The sequence below is a fragment of the Aquarana catesbeiana genome, linkage group LG11, assembly GCF_042186555.1.
Source record: "Aquarana catesbeiana isolate 2022-GZ linkage group LG11, ASM4218655v1, whole genome shotgun sequence".
NCBI lineage: Eukaryota > Metazoa > Chordata > Amphibia > Anura > Ranidae > Aquarana > Aquarana catesbeiana.
In genome coordinates, this window is record NC_133334.1 from 264,639,689 (window position 1) to 264,648,994 (window position 9,306).

General features: G+C 43.8%; 1 protein-coding gene across 1 annotated transcript in view; it reads left to right on the forward strand.

Moving 5' to 3' along the window:
- CEP89 (centrosomal protein 89) overlaps positions 1-9,306 on the forward strand; it is a 138,731-nt gene that overhangs the window by 85,674 nt on the left and 43,751 nt on the right. The gene's annotated exons all lie outside the window — the stretch shown is intronic.

Here is a 9,306-nt window from a genome sequence, read left to right on the forward strand (position 1 = left end):
ATCAGATGTGTATAAAGAACCACAAAGAATATATATGTGTACAATGAAAGGTATGGGTGGGTATACCTAGAAGAGAGGACAAACACCGTGTTGCCCACTGAAAATTAGTATATGTACTAGTGAAACTGAGTGGTGTTGGATGAAAAAATGTAAAAATAAAAATAAACTAAAAAAAGGACTATCGGTATGTAGTGAGCAAACAATCTAGGTGCACAAAGAGAATCATAAAAGTGAAAAAAGCCAAAAAAGAAGAAAATGAAAGTCCAAGCAACCAGAAAAATTATTTAAAAAAAAAAAACAGCCGTGAATAATAATTCTATCGTTCAGTGTAAATAAACGATTCTCTCTCTCTCTCTATATATATATATATATATATATATATATATATATATATATATATATATATATATATATATATATATATATTAGAGATTGAATCTGGTACATATTATCAGTTTCGGAGATCAACATTTTTATTTAAAGAAAACATTTTTTAAAAGGATTTAAAACACTTTTTTTGCAGATTTTCAGATAGGATTGTAATAAAATGTTACACAAGCTACCTGCAAGTGCTGTCACCTATGTTGGCCAGACACAAATTAATTTTTCCTTCAAAAATTTTCATTTTAAGAACGTTCATTTGATTTTCTAATTGTTAGTGGGGTGAAATCGATGCTCGTTTTCTACCACAGTGAAGGAAAAAAATATAGAAGCAGACTAATCTGTCATAATGAGGTTAAAAAAAACTAAGAATAGCCCTTTATAGTACAAAAACAGCAAGCAGATAATCACTAAAATAAGGGTTTAATTTATACTGTGAAACAGTGAAAAACAAAAAAACTTATCTCATATACATAAAAAAAAAAAAAATATATATATATCTATATCTATATCTATATATAGATATAGATATATATATATATCTATATATATATAGATATATATAAATATCTATATATATATATATAGATATATATATAGATATATCTATATAGAGATATATAGATATAGATAAAATCTTTTATATGAAAGTAGTACTAAAGGCCGGGACCTTTTTTTCATTGATATCATTTTAATTATAATGTTTTATATTGCCTCCAGTCTTATCAGGCTTCAGCTTCTCTTAAAGTGATTGTAAACGTTTGATTTTTTTTTTTCTTTCTTTTAAATGACAAACTTGTTATACTTACCTGCTCTATCTAAGGCCCCTTTCATACCAGTGGAACTATTGGGTCCGCCTGTCTGTTTTTCCAAACGGACCTGATCGGACCACCCATTGTTCTCTATGGGGCGGTGGATGTGTCCACTAACACCCACCGGCTTCCGATCCGATCCTGTTCGCTAAAAACAGATGGATGGGGATCCGTTCCCCATCCGTTCAGCGGATCGGATAACAGTCGTAGTGGTCCATTTCCATCTGACCGCCCCATAGAGAACAGCGGGCTGTGTCCATGTCTGCTCCGCACAGTGGAGCGGACCTGTTATCCGCCTGCTCAGTGGGGATCAGCGGAGAGATCCCCCGGTGAGCAGGCAGATCCACTTGATGGATTCCGCTCCATCTAAATGAGGTCTAATAGTTTTGCACAGAGCAGCCCTAAATTCTTCTCTTCTTGGATACGCCACCGGTGCTTCTGGCTCCTCTTGCTTTCAAAGTGCCCCTATAGCAAGCTGCAAATTTATAATATAGAGTGCCCCTATACCAGTGATTCCTAAACTGCGTGCCGTGGGAGTTTTGAAAAATATTTAAAACTGCTAGCATTTTGAAACCTTAAACATAACGAAAGCACGGGTACTCGACTGGCCCTGGACCCTGCTGACCAAGGTGGCAGCGCCGCCATGAGGCAGGCAAAGGAGAAGTAAAAGGAGGCGGCCTCCAAGTTCTTCAGCAAGGCTACGATCATAGACTCACCTGCACAGCCTGAACTAACAGGAAACTGTGATGATAGCCATCCTTATGCAGACAATACTGCACCGCTGGAGGATCTGAATGTCACTCTCCTGGATTGGGACATAGTGAGTAACCCTGATATACCTGCTGCTGCACGGCCTGTTCAGGCTTCTGACCCGGTTGGGTTGGAACCCACCCTGCGGGACATTCTTTTAGCTGTCTCCTCATGCAAGTCCTCCATTACTGAACTTGCATCCAAAATCAAAGGGGTGAAAACTGAAATATCAATTCTTCGCCATGACTTGCAAAAACTGCGCAATCGTACGGCAGCCCTGGAAGGGCGCCTGAGCACATTGAGTGGGTGCCATTACAACAGGTTGTGCAGTCCTTGTCTGCTAAACATGTCACCCGGCTGGACGACCTGGAGAACCGCCTACGCAGAAATAACATTAGGGCCATTAGTGTTCCGGAGAAAATTGAAAGGAAGAATCCTGTCACCTTTATTGAGAATTGGCTACTTACCATCTTTGGGAAGGATACCTTCTCGCCCACGTTCTCCGTGGAAAGAGCCCACAGGGTGCCCTCTCATCCCCTAGTGCCCCAGGTTCCCCCTAGACCATTTTTATTCAAAATGCTGAATTATAAAGACCGTGATGCAATACTAATTAAAGCGAGGTCTTTGGCATCAGCCTTAGTAATCGATAACTCTAAAGTGTCGCTGTTCCTCTACTTTTTTGGCGGGGGTGCTAAAGCAACGATCCCAGTTTACAGAAGTGAAGAAACGTCTCCAGGCCCTGGATCTTCAGTATGCTATGCTTTACCCAGCATGCCTATGTATGGTAGCTAAGAATGAAGTCCACTTCTTTGAAAAGCCCTCTCTGGCGTCGCAATGGCTGGATAGAGAAGAGCGCTGTCTCCGGGAGGAGGCGACCAAACGCTGTCAAAAGACCTGATACTACACAGACCTACTTACCTGGTTTTAGGTGCCTCATGCACAGTTACAATGGCCCATGATTATCCTGGTAAGGCGGATGTCCCTGAGTGCCTGGCACTTTTGGTTCTTTTGTTGAACGCAAGAAATGATACCTGTAAGTTCCTTTGGATCACAGACAAGTTCTGAGACTTTGGGGCCCCCCCAAACACCCTACCCCATGTGGACATACAACGGGGGACCTGTGTCTCTTCCTTTCTCACTTTGAGGATGGTTACTTTGAATTTTTCTATTTGTCTCTTTGGGTGCTTACCGCTTGTGAGCACCCGGGTTTGAAACTTACCTGTTTTTCTGGAATGCTGCTGGACAACATCTTTCTATTATTCACTTGCACTGACTTTTATGACAATCTCCTTTCACCTGGTAGCTATTGACGTTTTTTTCTATACCCCTAGTGAAGGGAATGTGAATATTGACCTCCTTTTACCATTCCAATCTAGGGCCTACTAACACTTTGCCTTATTTTATATCGGAATCCCCTGTAATTGCTATAATTACTGTTATGGCTAGCTCTTGTACTATTGTTTCATGGAATGTTAGGGGTGCTGAGTGAAGCAAATGGCACTATTCTCCACTCTGAAAAAAACATAACCCTGTGGTGGTGTGCCTACAGGAAATGCACTTGCAACCTGCCACACTACATGTGCTTAGGCACCGTAGCTATCACACTCAGTTTCACTTCACCCACTTAGCCTGTGGGAAAGCCTAGTGCTTGATGCAGCGGGTAACGGAGGAGTCCTATATTGCTAACCCCACGCTGGACTCTGAGCCTAAATGGCTAGAGGCCCAGAACCTATATCAACAGATTTCTATAACGGCTGCTGAGAATAAAAGGTTTTTTATACAACAATGCTATTTTCATGAAGGAGTGAATACAGGCCACCTATTGGCAGTAATTGCTAGAGCATAACAGTGAGTGACGCATGTGGAGGCCATTCAGATCCCCTCGGGAGAGATGGTTCATAGTCAACCTCAAATTTCTACAGAGGACAGTATTGAAAGATTTATAGATCAATGTTCTCTTCCGCAGCTTGGTCAGACGGGCTTTGGTACACTGAATGCTCCTCTTGGGTTAGAAGAGCTTTCACTGGTGGCAGCTCAGGTGGCTAACAGTAAAGCTCCAGGTACCAGTGGCGGCCCGTCCATAGGGGGCACCCGGGCGCCGCCTCCCCTCCTGTAGTCTCCAAAAAAAAAGGAGGGAGCACTGTTGTTTAAATCTAGAGGTTACGTCCGGGTTTCGTGGAACAGACGAAAACTGGAAGTGACGTCGGCAGCTCCGTTCTTCAGCCCAAGTGGAGCTGCTGGAAGGTAGGAAGGAAGAGACTGAGAGCGCGCCACGCAGCATGAGGGATTCAGTTCAAAGGCAATCACAGATCACTCGGGGGAGTCAGGACTAATAGACCACTACCCCAGGATTTTTTATATTTAAATGCAAATGTTGTGGGAGCCTCTCTTTTTTTTTTTAATGTTGTGCTTATAGTGTGCTGCAGACAGTAATGCTAGTCTGTTACTATAAGCACAACATTAAAAAAGAGAGGCTCCCACTACATTTACATATAGATCTATATAAAAAATCCTGGGGTAGTGGTGACTACCACTACCCCAGGATTTTTTATATTTATATGCAAATGTAGGAGCCTCTCTTTTTTTAATGTTGTGCTTATATTGTGCTGCAGACAGTAATGCTAGTCACCATTACCCCAGGATTTTTTATATTTATATGCAAATGTTGTGGGAGCTTATAGTGTGCTGCAGACAGTAATGCTATTTCACACCTCCTCCAACATATCCAAATTCTGGCTATAGCTGGAGCAGCCTCCACTGATCTGCATAGATTTTTTTTAACATCATATGAAGGCTCTCTGGCTGTTATCAGGAGCACATGTAACATCAGAGACAGGGAAGGGGTGCTGCAGCTTCAGGCTGGAATTGCATAGGCTCTGAATGCCAGTTCACACCAGCGCGATTCCAGTGCCAGGTCCCGCATTGCATAGAACTCTCAGGCAGTTCACACTGCCCTATGCGATCTGCTGCAGGTGTCAATAGAAAGTTAATGACACCCACAGATCGGTTCGCATTTCGCAGTGCAAACTGTGAATTTGTACAGGAATTAGATTGCATGGGTGTGAACATCCATGCGATTCAATTCTGGTGCAGACAAAAAAAAGGACCTGCACAATTTTGCTAACTGTGTACAGCTGTACACAGTGTAACAGTGTAAATTTTCAGTTGGTTTGCGCCGATCTGTGAGGCTGTGCTATATACCATGATCTGCGAGGCTGCGCTATATACCATGATCTGCGAGGCTGCACTATATACCATGATCTGCGAGGCTGCGCTATATACCATGATCTGCGAGGCTGCGCTATATACCATGATCTGCGAGGTAGCGCTATATACCATGATCTGCGAGGCTGCGCTATATACCATGATCTGCGAGGCTGCGCTATATACCATGATCTGCGAGGCTGCGCTATGTACCATGATCTGCGAGGCTGCGCTATATACCATGATCTGCGAGGCTGCGCTATATACCATGATCTGCGAGGCTGCGCTATATACCATGATCTGCGAGGCTGCGCTATATACCATGATCTGCGAGGCTGCGCTATATACCATGATCTGCGAGGCTGCGCTATATACCATGATCTGCGAGGCTGCGCTATAGACCTTGATCTGCGAGGCTGCGCTATATACCATGATCTGCGAGGCTGCGCTATATACCATGATCTGCGAGGCTGCGCTATATACCATGATCTGCGAGGCTGCGCTATATACCATGATCTGCGAGGCTGCGCTATATACCATGATCTGCGAGGCTGCGCTATATACCATGATCTGCGAGGCTGCGCTATATACCATGATCTGCGAGGCTGCGCTATATACCATGATCTGCGAGGCTGCGCTATATACCATGATCAGCGAGGCTGCGTTATATACCATGATCAGGGAGGCTGAGCTATATACTCTGTCCTGTGATGCTGAGATATATAATCTGTCCTGTGTTGCTGGGACTGTATACTCTGTCTTGTGATCTGAGCTGTATACTCCTGACACTATGGGTGGAATACAGGGCCCCCCCATCCAAAAACTTCACCAGCCGCCACTGCCAGGTACGGATTGGCCTCCCTGCTGAAACTTCCTAAAAGATATGGTACTACACTTTTACCTGCTTTGCTTAAAGCGGAGTTCCACACAAAAATGGAACTTCCGCTTTTCGGAACCCTCCCCCCTCCGGTGTCACATTTGGCACCTTTCAGGGGGCAGGGGGGTGCAAATACCTGTCTAAAACAGGTATTTGCATCCACTTCCGGCATAGACTCCCACGGGAGTCTACGCCTCTTCCTGTCCCTCCGCGCTGTCTCCTGGGAAACACACAGGTCCCAGGAGATGGCGGGGACCAGTTACGATGGGCAGCGCGACTCGCGCAGTAGGGAACTGGGAAGTGAAGCCGCAACGCTTCACTTCCTGATTCCCTCACCCAGGATGGCGGCGGCAGCTGCCAAGAATCGAGCGGGTTATCGGCGTCGGCTGCCGACATCGCTGGACCCTGGGACAGGTAAGTGGCCATTTATTAAAAGTCAGCAGCTGCAGTATTTGTAGCTGCTGGCTTTTAATATTTTTTTTTTTTTAGGTGGATTTAGGTGGACTCCCTCTTTAAAACACTGAATTCTGCCCTAACTACTGGTGCTTTGCCTGACTCCACGAAGGAAGCGATAGTGGTGGTCATTCCCAAACCAGGAAAGGACCTTTTACAACCTGACTCTTATAGGCCTACATCACTATATAACTCGGATGTTAAGCTGCTGGCCAGAGTTTTGGCTAACCGCTTGGCGGGGGTTGTCTCCGGACTGGTACATGTGGATCAGTTGGGGTTCATTCGAGGCAGGTCTATGGCCCGGAACATATGGAGGTTGTTCTTAAACATTCAACTCCCATTGGATAACCCAGGAACCCGCGTCATTTTCTCCCTCAACGCTGTCAAAGCTTCCGATATCGTTGAGTGGAAGTACTTGTGGGCGGTGCTGCGCAAATTTGGGCTAGGTTCTAGATTTATATCCTGGGTAAAACTACTCTATAATGAACCTAGGGCATGAATTGAGATAAACGACACCCTATCAGAGTACTTTCAATTACACAGAGGCACTAGGCAGGGGTGCCTTTTGTCACCCCTGCTCTTTGCCTGGCTGTGGAGCCACTAGTGGCTATGATTACAGCCTCACCCTCTATTGTTGGATTTAAGCGAGGACCTAAAGAAGATACCATTTTGCTCTATGCAGACGATGCTTTACTATATTTGGGGAACACAGCAGGCTCTTTGATCAAGACAGTGCAACTTCTTGAGCAATTCAGGGAATACTCCGGTTTCGCCATTAACTGGCATAAATCAGTCCTTCTTTCCCTAGACTTGCTCCCCATTGCCTTGCCGGATAACTTGTCTCAGACAGTCACCTCTTTTAAATATCTAGGTATAATGGTGATTAGGGATCCACAAGAATATATTTCTCTAAATCTAAAACCCATCTTACCAAAATGTAAACACAAATGTGACAACTGGTGTAAGCTACCGCTGACAGTCACCAGACGCCTCAATCTTACCAAAATTATATGGGCACCTTAGTTACTATATGTACGCCATCATTTGCCCCATGTGAATACCTGCCTACTGGATTTGCAAAATAGTCTCACAATTTTGAGCCCTTATTTGAAAAAAGGGAATAGCCAGCATAACACTCGACATCTTACAATACCCTAAGCATCAGGGTGGCATGGCCGTCCTACATTCCCAAACATATTTCTTAGCTGCTCAATTGCAGTATTTCACAGTCTGGGACAACCCTTCATCTGCAGATTCCTCTAAGGGTTTGAGGCTTCCTCCGCATACTGCCTATTCGGCTCTATCACACATGAAAATGGGATTCCCTGGTACCCCCCTCTCAATGCCCTACAACTCAGTTAATGCTAAAATTGTGAAAGGCTATTAAACCGAGATTGGGTCTCACAGGTTATCTTTCTCATACTCCCATATGGAATAACAGGATGTATGTAAAATTGGCGAAGCTCTGCACTTTCTCCAGGTGGATGCGGGCTGGAGTCAAGTATACATCTCAGTTGTTTGATACTGGAGTGGAAACATTTCTTAGGCTACTGACAGAATTCCCATTCCCTGTCGCTATCAATATACACAATTGTGCTATGCTCTAAACCATGGGTCTTCAAACTACGGCCCTCCAGATGTTTAGGAACTACAATTCCCATCATGCCTAGTCATGTCTGTGAATGTCAGAGTTTTACAATGTCTCATGGGATGTGTAGTTCCGCAACAGCTGGAGGGCCGTAGTTTGAGGATCCCTGCTCTAAACAAACAGAATAGACAGACTCCCATGCACTTAACTGAGTCCACTTTTCTTGAGTTCATCTTTACAGAAAAAGGAAAAAAAAGGGCAATTTATGTAACCTTAATGTCATACTTACAGGCCCCAGATCTTCTTCCATGTAGAGAGAAATGGGAGAGGGATGTTGAACCCATCAATGGTGAACAGTGGGAACAGATAGATACTGGCAACTGGTCCTCTAGTGTCGGTGTCTGCAACTCACAAACTGTCTTATGTATTTGTTTTACACCACACTTATAGGACACAGGTCCAGCTTCACAACTGGGGAAGACAGAATTCCCCTATCTGTCCCATATGTCAAATACACCCTGGTGACTTGATCCACATATTATGGATATGTCCTAAACTTGTACGATTTTGCAGTGATGTTATTACAACTATTAATGGTGTATATCAGGTGAAACTGACTATGGATCCATTAACGTGCCTGTTGGGGAGTTTGGATGAAGAAGTATATAACCTGCATGTTTACATAGCCCTTATTCGGTTATTGTACCTAGCCAAGAAGTGAATAGCAAGAATGTGGATATCCCCATAGTCCCCTACACGTGCACAATGGATCCAGTCGGTGAATATCATACTTTTTAGAGAAAAGAACACTTACTATCATAGGAAATCCCCCACAAAATTTGGAAATATCTGGCATTGTTGGTTAGACACCCCAGGAATAGCCCCTCCAAGGCTTGTTTTTGGACAGATTGCTACAGTTTTAACTTTAGTTAATCCTAAGATAACATGGATGGTTTATACCGTATTTCCATAAAGGAGAGCGTGTATGTTCCTTTTTATATATAACAATACAGTGCAGTGATGAGTGAACATGGCTGTTGGTACTAGGATTCTGGTACGGGTAAGCAGTATTCCAGAATGTTTGTTTGCTTAGTTGAGTTATGATTGTTTTGCACTACTACTGCTGTCTATATAAGATAGCGAATGATATGATCGTTCAGTCATGTGCAGACTGTCTTTGTACAGATTTTGTGCTTAGGCTATGCTGTGGATCCCATCCCAACTTCATATGATGATGTACA